Source organism: Podarcis tiliguerta (genome assembly GCF_965153285.1).
Source record: "Podarcis tiliguerta genome assembly, chromosome: W".
NCBI classification, from domain to species: domain Eukaryota; kingdom Metazoa; phylum Chordata; class Lepidosauria; order Squamata; family Lacertidae; genus Podarcis; species Podarcis tiliguerta.
In genome coordinates, this window is record NC_139552.1 from 1,370,088 (window position 1) to 1,390,873 (window position 20,786).

At 48.0% G+C, this 20,786-nt stretch overlaps 1 long non-coding RNA gene across 1 annotated transcript in view; it reads left to right on the top strand.

Moving 5' to 3' along the window:
* The first annotated feature begins 331 nt into the window (after positions 1-331).
* LOC310668885 overlaps positions 332-20,786 on the top strand; it is a 504,734-nt gene continuing 484,279 nt past the window's right edge. Inside the window, exon 1 of the long non-coding RNA XR_014506870.1 lies at positions 332-524. This is a non-coding gene — a long non-coding RNA (uncharacterized lncRNA). The remainder of the gene's footprint in view (positions 525-20,786) is intronic.

Here is a 20,786-nt window from a genome sequence, read left to right on the forward strand (position 1 = left end):
AGAACCGTAACAGTAAGATTTTGCAGATGAGAGATTTGCTGTCTAATGGCTTTAGAGTTGTCAGAAATATTGAAACAGCACATCTCATCCACTTGTTCACAGCCACAATGATGAAGCATCAACAAATAGTCAATAGCAGCACGATTTTGCAAAAGTCGATGCTGGAGCTCACTCTGTTCTTTATTCAAAAGGTGGAGTGCTTGTGATGTAAAATTTAACGCTTTTGCTGCGGAACAGGCTAGAGAGTTAATATTCCTACTATTCGATACAGCCAATGAAGGGACTCCTAAGAGAGAAACAGCTAAAGAAACGTATTCAGCTTTACTGAGAAGAGAAACAGAATCATCACAATCATTAGTCAATTTGACAGAGCAGCGATATCTAGAGCGGGACAAATGTTGTTTTTTGGGCAATATGATGGACAATCGGCTTAAACAGCAGTGTGTCCCATGGGTGATGTTAGCCGGAATGTAATTGAATGTATAGCCTGGACACGACCAGAACCATCCGTCAGGCAACTCTGTGTATTTATATACATAGGAAATATTTACATAAGTAGAGCAATTAAAACTATCCTTGCCCATTTTCACACAGTTGTTTTTTGTGCAGTTGACCATACGGGCGCAGGTTACATTAAAGGAAGCCACGTATGGTGTCAGTAGATCAACGGACAAGGGTGGGCGTCGGCGCACTTGGTTACCCCAGTTATGGTAACCGGAATAACCGAGGGTGGGGAGAGAGTCTTTTGGGGTAGGGTCGAATAAAACCAGGTGTCATTTTGTATATCAGAAGGATCATGACAAACAGGGATAAGGCAAGAGCCAAGGATTTCACCTACTGATACCTGCTGGGTTAGACAAAAGGAAGAAACATTGAGGGTTTTTGCAAAAGATTCCCACACATTTGTTGGTGTGGAACCACCGCTAGTAGGAGCGGAAGCAGAAAGGGGCAGAAACAAAATGCTGAAAATGAGCACTATCATGGAATTCATGTTAAGGCAGGAAATAAGACATAGAAGCAAGTTATCAGGGGTTGCCTCTAGCTGTCTTTCCTTTCTAAGTTGTTCAGCTTGAGAGGAGAGTGATTTTATTTGGCCCCACGTCACTGGTCCATTACGATTTCCCCGCTTGCGATTCCTGGGGTGGCTGGGCGGCGCATCCTGAGCGAACTGGAGTTGATGGTTGAACTGCGGTATCGGATTCTGCAGGGCTTGTTGCCACGCCATGGTACCCTCGTTGGAGGGTAATATCTTATATCGGACCAGTGGGGCTGGAAGTATCTCTTTTTGCTGGAAATGCTTTTGAAGTCGCGTATACGATTGATGATCCTGTATGGAGACATTCAAATGGTTGAGAGTAAAGAGAACACTAGCCAGCCAGCCTTCCTTTTCTGAAAGGGAGGCTGGGACTCCGGCCTTCTTTTCCTGCCGAATTAAGGCAGTTTTCAAGGTGCGATTGGCACTTTCAACAATAGCTTGGCCTTGAGAATTGTAGGGGATGCCAAATAAATGGTGGATATTCCAAGTTTCACAGAACTGAGCAAAGGTTTTAGCACAGTATGCAGGGGCATTGTCAGTTTTTAATGAATGAGGCTTGCCCATGACTGACATGGTACGAACAAGATGATTGCAAACATGTTTTACCTGTTCTCCCCTTTGAGGGGTGGCCCAAATAAAGCCAGAGAATGTATCAATTCAAACATGTATGAACTTCCAAGGTGAGAAAGGGGCAAAGTGAGTCACATCCATTTGCCACAACTGGTTGGCCTCCAGCCCACGGGGATTGACGCCAGGGCTGGGGTGGCCAATCTGGTTAGAGCATTCAGGGCATTGTTGGATAATTGCATGAGCCGCTTCCAACGGAATTTGGAACTGGCGGCTAAGAGCTTTTGCATTCTGATGATGAAAGGCATGGCTTTCTATGGGAGAGACAGGCAAAGCCCTAAGCAAAGAATCTGCTTTTGCATTGCCATCAGTGATAAAGCCTGGGAAGGGCTGGTGGGAACGAATGTGCACCACAAATAATGGGTGAGAGCGATTGGAGAGAAGTAATTGTAAAGACAGAGACTCAAAAGATTGTCATCCAGTAAAGGACTTACATAGCTGCCCTGTAAACGGGTTATAACATTGGCAACGTAAAGGCTATCCACAACCAAATTAATCGGCTGTGAGGAGAAATGATGCAGCGCTTTAACTGCAGCAGCTAATTCAGAACGCTGAGCTGACTTTTGTGGGAGAGTATAGAGGCTGTGCCATTCCTCATTTTGTTGCCATGCAACCACCCCCCTTGAGGGGGCTCCGTCAGTGAAGACAGTAGGGGCCTCCAAAGGGACAGGGGATAGTATGGAAGAGAAGGATAGGGAAAATTGTCTGCTCATTTGCAAGCGAGGGTCTGCCGGTAGATGGCAGTCCACTGAACCAACAAAATCGGCCAGAGCGCACTGCAGATCCATGCTGGTGGAAAAAACAGTTTCCCATTGCTCTAGAGGTATGGGCACAATAATTTTGTGGCAATCAATACCAAAAAGACTTTTCCAGCAGCACCGTCCCTTGCTGATGATCTGAACAAGGAGATCCACTAAGGGAGTCACCGTGTTTTTTGGTGTATGATGTAAATACAACCATTCAATAATATGAACCTTTGGTGGGTCTGATTGAGTAAGGGCTGTGAAAGGTTGGACAGAATCTGTCATTATGACTACATTGGGCAAAACATTAGGAATTGCTCGATCAACCCAGTGGAGGCGCATGATTTCTTTCAACTGGGCAACAGTTTTCTGTTGAGAGGATGTCAAAATAATTTGCTCACCAGGAAATTGATGGCCTTTTAAGGCTGAAAAAAGCGGCCGTAAGACTTCCAGGGGGATTTTAAAGTATGGTCTTATCCAATTGATATTGCCCAGCAATTGCTGCAGCTGGACATATTTTAATGTTTTTGGAACATTAAGCTCAGGGACTATTGGAATAGAATAGCTAGCTATCATTTTGTGTCCCAGGTAATGAAAAGGAGAGGTTTCTTGCACCTTTTCAGGGGCAATTTTTAAACCATAATTTGACAAACAGGCTTTTATGTCATGTGTCCATTGAGGGGGGAGATGGGGGCCAGAAATTAATATGTCATCCGTGTAATGGTAAATTAGAAGGTGTGGATATAAAAGACGAAAGGGCTGGAGGGCTTGATTCACATAATATTGGCACATGGTAGGGGAATTCAGCATTCCTTGTGGTAGGACTTTCCATTGATACCGTTCCGTGGGCTGGCTATTATTTAACACAGGAACAGTAAAGGCAAAGAATTTACGATCCTTCTCCTGTAAGGGGATGGAGAAGAAACAATCTTGCAAATCTATGATAGCCAATTGATAGGAATGTGGGATCATACTTGGATTGGGCAGACCACACTGCAAAGGCCCCATGGGTTCAAGGATTTCATTAATTTTCCTTAAATCCTGCAGAAATCTCCATTTCCCACTCTTCTTTTTTATAACGAAGATGGGGGTATTATAGGGGCTAGTTGAAAATTCTATATGGTCTGCCAATAATTGTTCATTCACCAATTGCTTTAAAGCAAGCAGCTTTCCCCCAGTTATGGACCATTGTTCCACCCACACAGGGGTGGTGGATTTCCAGTTAAGGGGAAGTGCAAGCTTACTCATTTAATTGAATGGTAGCGTCTAGTTGTTGCAATAGGTCTCTGCCCCACAGATTTAGGTGGATTTTCAGCACACAGGGCTGGATGTATGCAATGGTTTCAGAGCTATTAGGCAGAGAAACAGGCAGCCACTGTACACTTTTGGTGGAGGTTTGAGAGCCTCCGACACCCCATACAGCAGAAGCAGACTCAAGGGGCCACGTGGGGTCCCAGCAACTGCTGGAAATTACAGAAATGTCTGCGCCTGTGTCAATCAAGCCTTCCAGAATTTTGCCATTGATTTTATACTTACGAAGAAGCTTCTGCTCACCAATCCTCTGCATTACAGCTAAAAGCTGTGGAGGGAAAGAAGAGAGCTGGTGCAAATTACTATCCATAAGTGAAACAGAAGGATGAGAAGGGAGCATCACCAAATGCGCCCAAGCGCCACCCTTTTTTAACTGCATGGGCATATGGCTCCAAAGTTGAACCATGACTGTGCCTACATAGTCAGGGTCTAGGACTCCTGGAATAACCATGATGCCTTCTTTGGCCGCGGAAAGCTTGGGTAAAATTAAACCTGCCACCTTAGGTGGTAGTGGGCCCGCCAATTGGGTGGGCATAAGCACAATTTCACCAGGTAAAACAGCGTCTTTGGTTTCCTGATTGATTAAATCAATGGTGAAATCAGAGGGTGTATCTTTAGAAAATTTTCCAATAGTGGAGACTAAAGGCAGAGGGCTCTCTAATTGTCCTGGCCCGAGAGCTGGGCCCCCATGGAGTTTCCCGAACTCCTGCACTGATTTGCCCAATGGTAGCCTTTTCCGCATTTCGGGCATTTTTTGGAGTGTAATGGTTAGCACTCCCATCACGTTGGATGTCACCAACATTTTAACTCTTTTACTTCCAAAAATCCAATTTTTAAATACCTTATTCCATGTTTTGAACCATATTTTCCTAATGGGTAATGTAATTACTTGAAATAAATATAATAATTTCGGTACCAGAAACATTTTAACTGCTCTAATCGTACCTAGAATAGATAAATTCTTATTTTTCCATGATTTTATTTTCTTCTTGATCTTCCTCCACGCTTCTTTGTAATTTACATCTGGAATCTTAGCAATATTTTTAATAATATTTACCCCCAAGTATTTAATTTTTCCCCTATTGATATCCATCTTTGTCATTTTTGCAATTTCCTTCTTCTCCTCTTTATTTACATCCCAAAATAAAATTTCAGACTCCTCCAGATTTACTCCCAATCCTGACTTCTCTTTAAAGTCCTTCAAGATTATCATAAGTTCTCTTACACCCTTTAAGGGGTTTGTAAATAATAATAGGATATCATCTGCATACATGTTTAACTTAATTTCTTCCTTTCCTTTCTTATATCCTTTTATCCTTACTGAGTTTCGTATTCTATCTGCCAAGTACTCCATACCCAATACAAATAGTAGTGGTGAGAGTGAACATCCTTGTTTAACTCCTCTTTGTATATTGAATTGATCTGAAACCCCCTCATTCACTCTGACCACAGCCTTCCCTTCTCTATACAATTCCTGGATTGCTTCCACAAAGTTCTCTCCTAATCCTACGTCCCGCATAATATTCCATAAGAACTTATGTCTAATCGTGTCGAAGGCCTTCTACACATCCAAACTTTAAGACCACCAATTTTCCTTTTACCCTGCTCGTTAATACGTTTAACACATTTCTTATAGGATGGCCTATGTATCTTCCCTTTACAAATCCATATTGATCTTCCTTAATTATTTTAGGTAGTACCTTTTCCAGTCGTCTTGCCAGGATCTTTGTAAATATCTTATAGTCTTGATTTAATAGACTACTTGGTCTGTATGACCCCACCTCTGTAGGATCCTTTTGCGGTTTTTCAATCACTACTATTTCCGCTAGTTTCCAAGTGTCTGGGGCTTTCCCCCCTTCTAAGATACTATTAAATACTTTTTGAGTTCTGAGCCCAGGATATCAATTGTTTCTTTATAAAAGTCTGCCGTAATTCCATCTAATCCTGGGGATTGCTTACCTTTAAATGATTTAACTACATTCTCTATTTCTTCCAAAGAAATTTCTTCATTCAGTCTTAATCTATCACTTTCTTCGATTTTAAACCCCAAACTTTCCCTACTAGTATTTTTATTTTCTTCTTTATATAAAGATTGATAAAAAGGTAAAGGTACCACTGCCCGTACGGGCCAGTCTTGACAGACTCTAGGGTTGTGTGCTCATCTCACTCTATAGGCCGGGAGCCAGCGCTGTCCGCAGACACTTCCGGGTCACGTGGCCAGCGTGACAAGCTGCATCTGGTGAGCCAGCGCAGCACACGGAACACCCTTTACCTTCCCGCTGGTAAGCGGTCCCTATTTATCTACTTGCACCCGGGGGTGCTTTCGAACTGCTAGGTTGGCAGGTGCTGGGACCAAACAACAGGAGCGCACCCCGCCGCGGGGATTCGAACCGCCGACCATGCGATCGGCAAGTCCTAGGCGCTGAGGTTTTACCCACAGCGCCACCCGCATCCCTATAGAATTCTGCAAATTCTTTCCTTATTTCTCTAGAGCTTTGTGTGAGTATTTTCCTTCTGGTCTTAATGGCCTTCACCCTCTGTTTATCCCTTCTTTTCTTTAAATAGTTTGCCAATCTCTTATATGATCCTATTGAGGTTCTCTGAAAATCATTTTTGATCATATTATCTCTCTTCCACACCGCAACTATATCCAACTCATTCAATTCCTGTTTTAACTTTCTTAACTGCTCCTGTCTGCTCCTTAGAAATTTAACCTGTTGCTGTTGTTGCAGAATTTCAATCTCTTTAATTTTTTCCTGTCTCCCCGAGTACCAATCCTTCTTAATCGCAATCTCTTTCAGTATACAATGTCCTCTTATAACAGCTTTGAAAGCGTCCCATACTACCGAACCATTGTTCTCTTTAAAATACCAACCAATTTGTTTTTTGATATATTCCCTGTCAATCTCTTTTGCCATTATTAGGCTATTGTACTGCCATCTCCTGCTTTTCCCATCCTCTTCCAGGCCCAGCTCCACAAATAGTGGATCATGGTCTGAAATCCATATTCCCATAGTCTTTGCTGTTCTAACACTGATTTCATTCCCTTCTTTAATTAGCACGTAATCAATATAAGAGAAAGTCTTATGTCTGTTGGAGAAGAAGGTAGGTTTGGTGTTGGGGTTTCCCCTCTCAAAAACATCCTTTAATCCCCATTTAGATAATCTGAAAGTACTGTCGTCCTTTATATTCCAATAAAAGTCTGCTGTAACAATAACTTCCCCTTCAGCATAAAGCTGCAGTTTATTCAAGGTTTTCTTTATAATTTTTTTCTGTCTTCTGTTTTTCTGTCTTGCCAGTCTCACTGTCCCGACTCCTGCAATTCTCAACGTCTTTCCATCAGCCTGTTGAATCACAGCCTGTTGAAAATAAACAGGTGCCGATCCTTCGTTAAATGCCTTGTGGATCCAGAATCAACAATAAATCTGGCTTTGGCCTTTGGAGCAGCGGTGCCAGCAAACAAAGCCTTGTTTTTCACTGGCTTGGGCTGCTGCTTGCCCCCCCCGCCCCACTCCTGGCCATCTGCAGGCTTTTGCCTCTGTTTATTTCTCGCCATCTGTGAGGATGACCTTGGCTCTCATGAGAATCAGAGCTCTCAGCTGCCGACTCCTTGGCTCCCCCTGGAGGCTGGAATGCTGTCTGAGATGACATCACAGTCAGCTCCCCCTGCAGCTTGCAACCAGTGCCCTCGGCATCCCTGCAATCACTCTCAATCTGGGAAACAGCCAGGACCTCCAATGAAGTCAAACTCTGTGCTGGGAAGGCTACTTTCAAAGCATTCCACATCTGACTTGCTGTCGTATTGCCAGCCACTGTTACAATTTCCTCCAGAGAGACGGACAAGACGATCAAGTCTATGGTCCTTGAATCCTCAACCCTCCATCTATCTGTCAGAGGAACTGGAGAGGCTTCAGCCACAGTGTGCCACACTCCAAACTGTCTCAATAGGCCCTCACAGTACCTTGCCCAGGTCTGATAATTGTGGCAATTAAGCTTTGGAACCAGAGTGTCATCTGAGGCTTGTAAAAGCTCCATTTCAGCTTTTTACTTGAGCCGTAAGCCTTTTTCCCTTCAAAGACTCCTTATCTAGGCAGCTCATAAATCATGAGGCCTGCTGGCTCTTCTCCACCAGCCTAATTAGCCTGCCGGAGTTCAAAGACTCTGTCGCAGCACAGAAAAGTCTTGCTTTTCCCCACATACCTCTCACAGTCTCTAGCAGTCTTACACTCCTGTAAGTGCCGTGAATCTGGACCTGAAACCTGTTGTTGGGGTACTGCCTGGGAGACAAAGGCCATCATGCCTCCACGTCGTCTCCGGACGATCATCAGTCTCCCGTGGGAACAGCATCAATCAATTAGCGACACGAGCCTCAGACGCATTCCAAGACCCTTTTCAGCAGACTCCGCAACGGAAGATGCACCCAGAAGAGCATATATTTACAGCTTTATTCAACGTTGGTCAGACCAAAAAAAAAAAAACATAGCTGCTTGCTTCGATGCCAAGAAAACAGCAAGAACAAAAGCTATATACAAAACAGAAACTCCCTGTGAGCAGGAAGTACGCAGGCTTGTGACACACTACAGCCTGTTCCTTTTTAAGGTGGAACACCAACTAGGGTCCAAGGACCCGGCAAAGGAGGTCAGAACCTTTTCTTTTTCAAACACTGACACATTCCTGGCCCAAATCCCCAAAGATGTTCTGTATTCTGCAACATTTGAAAGTACTTTTCCAACATCAAGTCCCAAATGTGCAGCTTGTATCATAATCCAGTCAAATGCAGCAGCTGTATTCTCATCACTCACACCACTGCCTTTGTATCTTGGATCCAGTAGATTTGCAGCAGCGTGTATTGGATGGCAACAGAATTATTCCTGTTCCTTAATAAAATATCTCACTTTACTTTTTTCAGCAGTTGCAAGTGGAGATGCACTTAGGTTTTCAAAAACAGATGTTTTTATCATAGCCATGTGGTTAGGAATTTCTCACAAAAGTGCAGCGTCTTATTCAGATGAATGGATTGCTGAAAAAATTGGTGTTAAAATCTGTAGGGAGTTCTGCATCTGAACCCAAAACACGTCCTCATTAAGCACAGTGTTCCTTATATTTCTGGGAATTTTAAGATCCTCAATTATTACTGTTGCTTGAAGAGCTTCTTTGTTTTTTAGTAAATTTTCAAAGGAGATCACCACTCCACCCCAACGTGTTTTACTACAGAGCTTCAGTGTCACTATTTTCTTCTGTGCATTTTTTTTCTGCTTGCTTCTTCTTGAAGACTGCGGTGACAATGAGTAGCTTTTACATATTTGATAACTTCTTTAGCTCTTCTATAAATCCTTTGAAGGGTGTCCAGTTTCATGAAGTCACTAAGAAGTAAGTTTAGTCCATGAGATGCACATCCTATTGCAGTAATATGTGGCTACTTGTCCATTATGATTTCCCATGCATCTTTCATATTACTTGCATTGTCAGTCAGCAAAGCAAATACTTTACCACTCTCAATTTTCTCTAAAACTGCACATATTTCACTGCTGATATACTCTGCAGTATGTCTGTTCTTTCCAGTTTCAATGCTTCTATAAAAGACTGGTCAAGGTGTTGTTATCACAAAGTTGATAATTCCTTCTCCCTGAGCATTTGTCCACCCATCTGTAAGTATTGCAAGACATAGTCCTTCACTGATTTTTCCTTGTACAGATTCCATCACACGCTCATATTCTGACTCCAAAAGAGGCTTGCTCAAGCAATGTCTGCTTGGCAAATGATATGATGGTCGTAATAATTTAAAAGCTTCCTGCCAATATGCATTTTCAGTTATTGACAACGCTGATCCAGAAGCATATATTGCTCTTTGCAAGGGCATGATCAATTTTCTCCTGATTTTCAGGTGTCATTTTATCTATAAATGAAGGTATGGTGCATTTTTGTGAGACAGTGGTTTGCAACACTGGTGAAGAAACACTTTGTAATGACCCAGAAGCAGCAAAAATAGTGTTTCTGGAATTAGAACTCTGGAAGGAAAAGCTACTTGCACTTTCATTCTGGTCCTCATCATTTAATTCCATAAAGTATTTTTTAAATGTCTTTAGGGCACCTCTCTGGCATGCAAGAATGTGTTTTGTCATCCTTGTAGCATTTGGGAAAGAATATTTCTTCTCACAATATTTGCAAATAGCAGCTTTGCTCTCAGCAGAAATTGCACTCTGGAAATGTTTCTAGATGTTGGTCTCACCATTTTACTGAGAGGAGGAAAAGAAAAACCAATTTACTGACCAGACTATAGGTAAACATTATGCTGTGGTGGTGGAGAACATTAATAGGAATCATTTAAGGGTTACAAAAGAGAAACTAATTTGTCAGACAAATTTACCCTCTTACCTGTCAGTTAAGGCCTGAGAGGAGGACAAAAACTATCACCTCCTGTATACCAACAATTACTCAACTGTAGGAGGTCTGAGATACACAAGTAAACTAAACTGGAGGCTTTTCCCTGCAGTGCCCCCTAGTGGCACAAATGAATATTTATCCTGTTTGAGAACTGCATTGAGAAGTACAGTGTTACTTGAATTCTATTCCACGATTTGCTTGCCTTCAGCTGAGAGAACTTGCAATAATTTAAGACCTTACAAAAAGTCTCAGAAATCTTTCATTAAGGTCTTCATGTTATATAGTTTGAATACCATATCATAGATATATTATTTATCATTGGAAAACAACATATTTGTCAGGGGTTCAGGAGCAGAGGCACAGGAGAGGGAGGAAATGGAGAGCGAAGGGGAGGAGTCCGAAGGAAATGTCAGCGATGACAGCGGTCCGAGGTCTCTGAGTCTTTCGAGTGAATCAGAGGATTCACAAAAAGGGGCTCCCATGGTCAGGGCAAGGGGAGTACCCAGGGGGGCATTTCAGGGAGAAGGGGCCAGAGGGGACTCAGAGAGCAGCAGTTGGAAATCAGGACCAGCGTCCACACCAGAGTGCAGTAGGGGGGAGGAGTCCCAGGCATCGGGATCAGGCGGCGCGCTACCAGCGGGAGAACAGGAGGCAGGATTGACCACGCCTCCGTCAGGGAGCGAGGAAACGGTTAAGAGGAAGGTTAAACGCGCGCGCGCGCCAAGTTCAAATGTACAGGAAGGCGGCACAGTTGGCAGCCCGGGTAGGGAGCCAAGTCCTAAAGCCCGCCGAAGAGAGCGGGAGGAGTCTGGGGGGTCAACGTCTGCGTCTGAGGAGTCCAGGAGGGAGGAGACCCCGGGGGGCAGCAGGACCCAGAGGAGAAAGGAGAGAAGGAAGAGGTGGAGTAAGATTAGAGTCTTAAACTGGTGTACAGGGGGCGGGGATTCAGATGGAGCTTCGCCGGTCTAGACCCTGGACGTAGAGCTGGGGCGCTGAGGCTTGGAAATGGAAACTATTCTTCAATAAAGACTTTGATACTTTACTACCGGCTAGCGTTGGTCCTTTGTGAGCTGGGACCAGGAGCCAGCTCTGACAGTAAGCTCCATCTCGCAAAGTTTTGGCACCAAGAACCTCGCCACGTGAGTCGACGCAGCGAGGGCAGAGGAGGGGTGCTTCGAGAGCTCACACAAATCAGGCAAGATGACTCCAGAACAGCAACTGACAGAACTGCGAAATGCAGTGACCCAACTCAACGCGGAGGTACGGGCCTCCAAGAAAAGGGAAGAGGAAATGGATGCCGCTTGCAGAGATCTCCGAACCAGGTTGGAAATGCTTTCTACACTGGGACAACAGGGACCCAAATCAGAGGGCATTGGACTGGGGAGAAGGGGGGGCAGTCTGGTATCTCATTTCGACGGGAGTTTGCAGCAGTACCCTAACTTCAGAGCCGACCTGCTGTTTGCGCTGGATCTGCTAGAAAAAGACTTTAGAGATGAGAGAGAGAAAGTGGGGTTTATCTTGTCCCATTTGCATGGGGAGGCCAAAACCTGGCTGAGGAATTTATGGAGAGATAATGATCCGGCGCTCCAAGATGCGAAGGCTTTCATTAAAGCGATGGATTCGTGTTTTTTATCAAAGATAGACATCGATATCGCCAGGAGAGACATACACGGGCTTAAACAAGGCAGAGCCAGTGTGAGGCAGTACCATGCACGCTTTTTTGGATTAGTTCATGCGCTGGGATGGGAAAAAGATTCTGCGCCAGTGAGAGACCTCTTTTGGGAAGGCTTGAATGCAGATGTAAAAGCTGAGATTGCAAGGGGGGAGAGACCAAAGAACACTCAGCAAGTGGTCCAGAGGGCGCTGGAGATCGGCGTGCGTCTGGAGGAACGTCCTTGGAACAGAGAAGAAGGACGTTGGGGACGGGCGCCAGCCAGTGCACCTCCCTTCTCTCCCAAAGATGCAGCGCGTGCACAATCCACACCCTCGCAGGGAGGGGGAGAAGAACCGATGGAGATTGGAGGTGCCAGGGCTCAGTCAGCTACCAGAGCCCTAACACCGGGAGCAGTCAAAACGAAGCCTCCTAGAGGGAACAGGAAGTGCTACATCTGCGAGAGTGCTCAGCACATGGCGAAAGAGTGTCCCCAGAGGCTCCACAAGCACACTGCAGCCTCGGCAACAGTCACAGACGCAACTCAGCAGAGAACACCACAACAGGGAAACGAAGGAGTCTGGCTGGAGGAAGAGGCACTGGGGTCCAGCCAGACAAGTCAATGAAGCAATCCCCAGCAATTTTGCAGCCCACAGACCCCCTGCCACCCAAGCCAGTGGTGCAGCTTACAGCGTCACTCCATCTGCCCAATGGACGCACTCTGGAAGTGCCACTCACCATTGACTCTGGCAGCAACGCAGACTTTATAGGACTGGATTTCATTCAGCAGCACAATATAGCACTACTGCCAGCCACGCTGCCTCTGAAGGTTGTCACGGTGGATGGCAGAGAATTGTTGGGGGGGCAGGTGGTGCAACAAACGCCCCCAATGGTGATGCAAATTGGAAACCACCGAGAAGTCATCAGCTTCAATGTCACCCACCTGTCGGACACGCCTGTAGTCTTGGGCATGAGTTGGCTGCACAGGCACAGTACAGCATTGGCGTGGTACCAGCGCCAACTGACCTTCGGCTCATCCTATTGCGCGGAACATTGCATCCTACCTAGCCCGGAAGAGGGAGAGGAAGACCCGCAGCTACAATTAGGCACGCTGCAAGCAGTGCCACGCAAGTACGCAGCGTTTTTGGAGGTTTTCTGCGAGAAAGAAGCAGACAAGCTGCCTCCCCACAGGCCCTATGACTGCAAGATTGACCTCCTGCCAGGGGCGACGCTGCCAACCGGGAAACTGTATTCCATGTCTGAAGACGAGCTGCAGGAGCTCAGGGAGTTCATAGACCTCAACTTGAAGCGCGGTTTCATCCGGGAGTCGAAGGCAGTGGGGGGCAGTCCTGTATTCTTTGTGAAGAAAAAGGACACGCCCCAAAAGAGGCTTGTAGTGGATTTCAGGCTCTTAAATTCCAAGACCAAGCCCACGGCCTTTCCCATGCCCAAAATAGATGACCTGCTCGCAACGGTGAGGAAAGGACGCGTTTTCACAAAGTTGGTTCTGCGAGGGGCGTACAACCTGATTCGCATACGGGAGGGCGACGAGTGGAAGACGGCCATGTTCACGCCCCTGGGCACCTATGAATACAGAGTTATGCCCTTTGGTTTACAAAATGGCTCTCACTGTTTTCAAGCCTTCATGCATCACGTCCTGGCGGGTCTCCTCTACAAGAAATCCGTCTGCTTCCTGGACGACATCCTGATATTCTCGGAATCAGAGGAGACCCACGAGGGAGACGTCAAGGAAGTTCTGCAGAGACTGCAGGAGCATCGGCTGTACGCCAAGCTGGAGAAGTGCCAGTTCGACAGGAAGGAGGTGGATTTCCTGGGCTACAAGTTGTCAGACAAGGGGCTTGCCATGGACAGCGCCAAGGTTCGCGCAGTGTTGGACTGGAAGAGCCCGCGCAACCGGAAGGAGGTCCAGCGGTTTGTGGGTTTCGCCAACTTTTACCGCAAGTTCATCAAGGGGTTCGCGATGCAGACAGCGGCCATTACGGACACGCTCAGCTCCAAGAAGAAGAAGTTCATCTGGACGGAGCAAGCGGAGCAGTCCTTTCAGAATCTCAAGCGTCTCTTCTCCTCCGAAGAGCAGCTACTGCACGTGAATCCCAGCAGACCGATGAGAGTTGAAACGGACGCCTCAGACAGAGCCGTGGGAGCTGTACTGTTGCAGCAGGACCCGCATGGGGACTGGAGACCGTGCGCCTTCTACTCTCGAAAGCTCAGCAAGTCAGAGCAGAACTACACCATCTGGGACAGGGAGTTGCTGGCCATTCATGCAGCATTCAAGGCGTGGCGGCACTTCCTCATCGGAGCCAAACACACAGTGCAGGTTCGCACGGACCATAAGAACCTGGAGTACTGGCGCACGGCAAGGTTCCTGAACCAGCGGCACATACGATGGGCGGAGTTCTTTGCGGATTTCGACTTCCGGATAGAGTACATCCCAGGCGACAACAACATCATGGCAGATGCACTGTCCAGAAAACCGCAATACCTCGAAGAGGCGGCACCAGCAGCGGCCAAGCACATGTTCGCACCGGAAGCGTGGGCGTGCGCTTCGGCAACCGTGGACCTGGATGCTGTCCGTCGAGCGCTGCAGGAAGACCCCTTTGCACGGGCCAAGATGGAGGAGGTGCACAAAGGCACGGCGAAGGACGACGAGTTCCAGATACGCGATGGATTGCTCATCCGCAGAGGGGCCCTCTACGTACCGGGAGAGGACCTCCGCGCGAAAGTACTGCAGCAGTTGCACGCCGCACCCACCGCCGGGCACTTTGGCAAGGAGAAGACGGCGGAATTAGTAGCCAGAGATTTTTGGTGGCCCAAGATGCGGGGGGAAGTTGCGGACTACGTCTCGAGGTGCGACACCTGCCAAAGGGCCAAGCCAGTGCACAAACCTCCGGCGGGACTGCTCGAACCGCTGCAGACACCGAGCGCACCGTGGGAGAGGGTGGCCCTGGACTTTGTCACGGATTTACCCAGCTCGAGGGGCAAGACGGCAGTGCTAGTGGTGGTGGACATGTTCACCAAAATGGCCCACTTCATTCCGTGCGCGAAGGTAGCCACGGCGGAACAGACCGCCAAACTGTTCATAGACCACGTTTTCAGGGTGCACGGTCTGCCACGGTCTATCTTGTCCGACAGGGGGCGACAGTTCATCTCGAACTTCTGGCAGAAGATGATGGGTTTCCTGAACGTCAAGATCAACCTAGCGTCGGCGAGACACCCGCAGACCAACGGACAAGCGGAGCGCGTCAACGCCATCATGCAGCAGTACCTGAGATGCTATGCAAATCAGCAGCCGGCAACATGGGTGGACTACCTACCGCTCGCTGAGTTCGCCTACAACAACACGAAGCACGTGTCCACGGGGGTGACACCGTTCTTCGCCAACAACGGGAGGCATCCCAGGACCTTCCCGGGATTAGAGAGACTGGGGGAGGGGGAGCCACAGGCAGCGGAAGTCTTAGCGTCAGAATTGCAGGAAGTTCACGAACAGCTTCGGAGGCAGTTAGAACTAGCAAAGCACGCATACAAACTGCAGGCTGATAAGCACAGAAGGGTTGGGGAGAACATACAGGTGGGAGACTGGGTGTGGTTAGCAGCCCAAGCTGTGCCGACCAGATCATTAGCGAAGAAGAAACTCGGACATAAGCAGCTAGGACCTTACCAAGTCGAGGCACAGATCAATCCAGTGGCCTTCCGGTTGACACTTCCGGAGGGATCCAGAATGCACCCAGTGTTCCATAGGTCAGTGCTCACGCCCTACAAAGCACCTCACCGATTTCAGGCGCAGGGCACGGCACCAGACCCGTATAGGGAGACGCCCAGAAGGAGGGGGTCGCCAAGAGGGGAACCCATCAACCAGGTCGCAGAGATTTTAGACTCGAGATGGGGGGAAGAGGGAGTAGAATATTTTCTCGCCAGCGAAGGTACCCCGGCCAGCGCCAACCGTTGGGTGCCGGACTATGCCCTGGACGAGCCTCTTCTCAAGGAAGAGTTTCATGCCTTGTTCCCACACAGGCCCATGCCAGCCGAGTATTTCGACGACTGGCTTTTCACACCCACGCTTTCAGCCAGCACATTCCAGGGGTTCACCTCGGACGAAGAACCGGCACTAGACACACGTTCCCCGGAGGGATCGCCCTCGGGGTTTGCCTCAGACCGTTCTTATTGGTGGGACGATCGACCAGAGGAGCGGTGGAGCAGGCAGTGGCTGGGGGGTCCTTGGCAGGCGACGGACCCAGAGGTGACCGGGGGAGAGATGGACATGGACGTGCTGGGGGAGGACGTTGGGTTCGAGCACGGCGGCACAGAGATGGAAGCAGAGGAAATCGAGGTCGGCGAGAGCACGGAGGACGAGCTGGACTTATCCGGCTGGATGCACGCCACGGGGGACGAACTGTATCCGCCATTCACCCCCACAACGACGGAGCACCCAGCACCCTCACCTGCGGGAGGGGAGGGGGGAAGGGGGGGCTTCAAGGGGGGGATGGATGTCTGGGGTTCAGGAGCAGAGGCACAGGAGAGGGAGGAAATGGAGAGCGAAGGGGAGGAGTCCGAAGGAAATGTCAGCGATGACAGCGGTCCGAGGTCTCTGAGTCTTTCGAGTGAATCAGAGGATTCACAAAAAGGGGCTCCCATGGTCAGGGCAAGGGGAGTACCCAGGGGGGCATTTCAGGGAGAAGGGGCCAGAGGGGACTCAGAGAGCAGCAGTTGGAAATCCGGACCAGCGTCCACACCAGAGTGCAGTAGGGGGGAGGAGTCCCAGGCATCGGGATCAGGCGGCGCGCTACCAGCGGGAGAACAGGAGGCAGGATTGACCACGCCTCCGTCAGGGAGCGAGGAAACGGTTAAGAGGAAGGTTAAACGCGCGCCAAGTTCAAATGTACAGGAAGGCGGCACAGTTGGCAGCCCGGGTAGGGAGCCAAGTCCTAAAGCCCGCCGAAGAGAGCGGGAGGAGTCTGGGGGGTCAACGTCTGCGTCTGAGGAGTCCAGGAGGGAGGAGACCCCGGGGGGCAGCAGGACCCAGAGGAGAAAGGAGAGAAGGAAGAGGTGGAGTAAGATTAGAGTCTTAAACTGGTGTACAGGGGGCGGAGATTCAGATGGAGCTTCGCCGGTCTAGACCCTGGACGTAGAGCTGGGGCGCTGAGGCTTGGAAATGGAAACTATTCTTCAATAAAGACTTTGATACTTTACTACCGGCTAGCGTTGGTCCTTTGTGAGCTGGGACCAGGAGCCAGCTCTGACAATATTCCAAACACTTTTTTTTTCTTCAATTTTTCGAAGAAAAAACAGCTTTGGAAAAAAATGGGGAAAACTTGTCCCCCCCCCCCCCAAAAAAAAAAAAAATCCAGGTTTTTTCCAGGCCTTCCCATCTCTAGTGGTTTGCAGAGGAACTGGAAGCTATGCACAGCTTACTGCAATATCATCTAGAAAGAGCGAAGGAACAATACAAGAGGGAGACGGATAAGCACAGACAGTAAGGCAGGGAGATAAGGGTGGGTGACCAGGTGTGGTTGTCTACCAAAGATTTTGCTAGCAGGACTGACGTCTTTTGGAATGCGTATTGACAGCGCTTAGAACGTTCTTTGACAGCTACCTAAATAAGAGAGATACATTGTTTCTACTGTCTTTGGCTGCTTCTAAAAAGGAGTAAATGTAACTGAAAAAGGAGTAAAAGTAACTGAAAACTGAAACTAACTGGATTGTTTGAACTTTGTTTAAAAGAAGACATTATTGACTAATATAAAAAGAAAATGTTTCCCTCTAGTGGAAGTCTTTGAAACTGGTTGTTTTGCAAGAGCTGGGCTAAGGGAATTTCCAGCTGTAAGATAAAAAATTGTGAGAGCCCGTAGACGTGGAAGAGGAGGGAAAAAAGAGAAGAATAGATTAAGAGACTGTTTGATCACCCTTCTTGCTAAAGAAGAGAGAGATAGAATTTTGGGTTGGCATTACCAGAAGAACCTGGAAGTACAACAGTCAACAGTGGAAACTTCTAAAGACGTCTCGAAATATCTTTTGAATCTTAGGCTTAACTATGGAGATAATGCTGCCCTGCTGAGAAGGAATAAAATCATCTTCAGGTGGAAGTTTCCCCAAGGACTATTTTTCAGTTTTAAAAGAAGGAAATGTTGAGAGCAGTAAGGAGTTAATCTGCTGTGCCTCGGAGCTGGAGGGCAGGACTTATCTGGCAGGACGTGACGTAACCAGTTTGCTATGTGTTGTGTGTTCTGTGGAAAACGAAAGTTCCAGTTGAGCTGCTGAGCTCAAAGAGAGCAGAGCTGGAAAAAATGCAGCTCCAGTCCGGAGGATTCTAACTCTGTATGTTTGCATGTTTTTGGACAATAAAGAAGCTAAGAACAAGGACCTGCTGTCTCTTTGATTCAGCCCTTATCACACGCGACGCTGCACAGTTCTGCTGAAGTGTTTTACTGCTGATGAGATGTTTACAGAGGTCCGCGCAGGGAAAGCGTGCCGGACGCCAATTTGACCATAAATCAGTCTGAAGAGATTTATGGGAAGCAGTCGGACTCATTAAGTTCCTCTTCAGGTTATGGGAGGTCAGCACGAAATGTGTGGAAAAGGGCTTTGAAGCTGCAGGGTGCAGAGATTGCCTGCCGGGACTTCAGAGGCAAGACGCAGAGAGCCGGAAGATGCCAGCCTGGAGTTTTCTGAGTGAGTAGAAAACCAGCAGAAGGGGCTGAGAAGGGTGAAAATGGCTCTGAGAGACAGACTTGGCTTTGAGCCTTTGGCATGCCAGAAGCTTACCCCCAGCACGTGGCTGGAATGGTGCTTCCATGCAGAGCTTTCCCTAGTGGGGGCAAATTTGCGGGGTGCAGTACAGAGACCCCAGAAGGCAGCTGAGAGCACAGAAGCTCAGAGAGAAGTAGAGCTGTGTGTGCTATCGTTCCTAGCAGAGAATGTGGATGCACATCTGTTGCCCATCGTTCTGAAGGCAAAGACGCCAGAAGCAGCGTGGCTGGCACTCCGAGAGGCCTGTGAGGCAGGAGTGGGGAGCCAGGGCCGAGATGAGGCTGCGTCAGAACTGGAGAGGCAAGATGGTGCTGAGAGCCCAGCTGGGAGATGCTGGGAGAAGCTCCCAAGAGAGGGGGGCGGAAGGGCTGCTGTGGCTGCTGCAGAGAGCTGTTTTGATGCAGAGATGTGGCTGTGTGAGGAGCCTGGAGAGGGGCCAAGCGTTCAAAGCCCCAGACCCACCAGAGGGGGTGCAGGATATCATCCTGGGAGCCCTACTGCTGAGAGTGGGGGGGCAGTGAGAAGCAAAAGCGCAGAGAAGCCTCTTTCTCCAAAGGCTACTACCAAGAGTTGTTTACGCAAAGAAGCTCAGGAGCCTTCCCGTGGGAAGCTGGCTGCAGCAAAAGCCTTCAAGGTCGACCATCTGGCGAAAGTAAAGATAAGAGCCATGGACCAGTGTGGGAACGTCGAGAGAAGTCCAGTCTCCATGGCAACTGAGAGAGTTGCATCAATGGCTACCGTGAAGGACGTCGATGCAGATCCCAGTCAGGAGGACAGTGAGAGGGGGGTTGTTGCTATGGCGACCCAGGAATGTCAACACGACGATCCTTTGACTGTGATAATTGACACTGGTGCGACGCATACTTTAGTGCCATCTCCTGGTCTTTTGTGGAACCGCAGGAGAGTTAAAACTGAAAAGTTTTGTGTCGTTGCAGACGGTTCGAAAACGAAACTTACTGAGACAGGGTTGTTCTACTGTCCTTTTCTTAAGCAAGAAATCAAAGCTTTTGCAGTGCCTGGTTTGACTAATTGTCTTTTAAGTGTACATGATTTGCTTAAAGAAGGGTTTAAAATTTCCTTTGCAGGTGACAAGTGCGATTTCTACAAGAATGGAGAACATGTCTATACAGTGCATGCTAAGGACAATTTGTTTACTGTTAATCTGTCTTTTTCCACAGGAGAAGAGGACGCCAAGGGGCAATGTGTGAATGTAGCGCCCCACGATGGTTGTTCACATGCTTGGCACCGCCGTTTTGCGCATACAGGATGGTCATTTCTTAGGAAAGCCCCAAGTCTTACTGAGGGGTGCAAATTTCGAAGTTGTGACAAGTTTTTAGATTGCAATGCATGTAAACAGGCAAAAATTGTAACATGCTCCTATCCGAAATCAGAGAGACAGACCACACAACCCTTTGAGCTGATTCACTCAGATTTATGTGGCCCAATGTCGGTGGAATCATTGGGGAAGTCAAAATTCTCTCTGCTTCTGGTGGACGATTTTTCGAGAAATTCTTGGACCTTTGCTTTGAAAAGCAAAGCAGAGGCAGCTAAGGTGATCAGGGATTGGATCACAGCAGTGGAGGTAACATATTCCACCAAAGTAAGAAGTTTTCAAAGTGATAGAGGTTCAGAATTCACTGGTTCTGCTTTGCAGGATTTCTTTAGGGAGAAGGGGATTAGCCACAGACTCACCGCTCCTTACTCTCCGCAACAGAATGGTGTGGCAGAGAGGAAGAACCGGACGGTGCAAGAAGCAGTGTCTGCGATCCTGTGGGACGCAGGGCTACCCCAAAAGTTTTGGTCTGAAGCTTGGAAGTATGTGGTGCATACGCAGAACAGAGTGTACAACTCTAGTGTGGGAAATACACCGTATTTCTTACTGCATGGGAAAAAGCCAAAGGTTCACTATTTCCGTGTGTTTGGTTGTGAAGCCTGGGTGCTTATCCCAAAGGCTCTACGCAAAAAAGGCGATCCAGGGGCAAAGAGGATGATCTTTGTAGGGTATGAGCCTGGCTCAAAGGCCTGGAGGTTTGCGTACCCTAGTGGTGACCAGTCAAGACTGGTTGTAAGCAATAGTGCTGAGTTCTGTGAACAAGCTGGTTGGGAACGTCTGCATGCAAATCCAGACGTGATTTTGCAACAGTCCTATGACTCAGATGTTGAGGAGGATGAAGAAGGGGTTGCTGGGGACCAAGGTCCAGAGCAACAAAGTCCAAAGCAGGGACAGCTCAGGATCCCTCAGGGGGGGAACCTAGAACACCTCCTCAGG